General features: G+C 44.5%; 1 protein-coding gene across 1 annotated transcript in view; it reads right to left on the bottom strand.

Moving 5' to 3' along the window:
• LOC119591918 (coactosin-like protein) overlaps positions 1 to 348 on the bottom strand; it is a gene marked incomplete in the record, with an annotated part of 13,395 nt that overhangs the window by 9,747 nt on the left and 3,300 nt on the right.

The following is a 348-nucleotide window of genomic DNA, read 5'->3' on the forward strand; positions in this document are numbered from 1 at the left end:
CGACGGGGAATAATGGAGAGTTTGAGTTTCCGTGAAGCACGAACGAAGCCCGAGACGTGAAACCTGGACGAAGCACACGTCACCGTCTGAACTCCGTGTCTAGGAGGCTTCCACAGGTCTTAGGGGTTTGCTTAACTGCCGTGGCAATGCACAGTCACTCATTGCCTCGCCTGACATCGCCTGACGTCGGCAATACTGAATCCAGGTCTGAGTACACGTCAGTCTAATTCAGTTTTAAATGAAGCAATCCTTTATAATAGTTACCTCCAGTAACTTATATTTGATCATTGCTTTTAGTTTTATGAAAAAAAAAGAAATAGAGCATGTATACACACACGTGATATGCAA

The sequence above is a fragment of the Penaeus monodon genome, chromosome 29 (assembly GCF_015228065.2).
Source record: "Penaeus monodon isolate SGIC_2016 chromosome 29, NSTDA_Pmon_1, whole genome shotgun sequence".
Lineage (NCBI taxonomy): Eukaryota > Metazoa > Arthropoda > Malacostraca > Decapoda > Penaeidae > Penaeus > Penaeus monodon.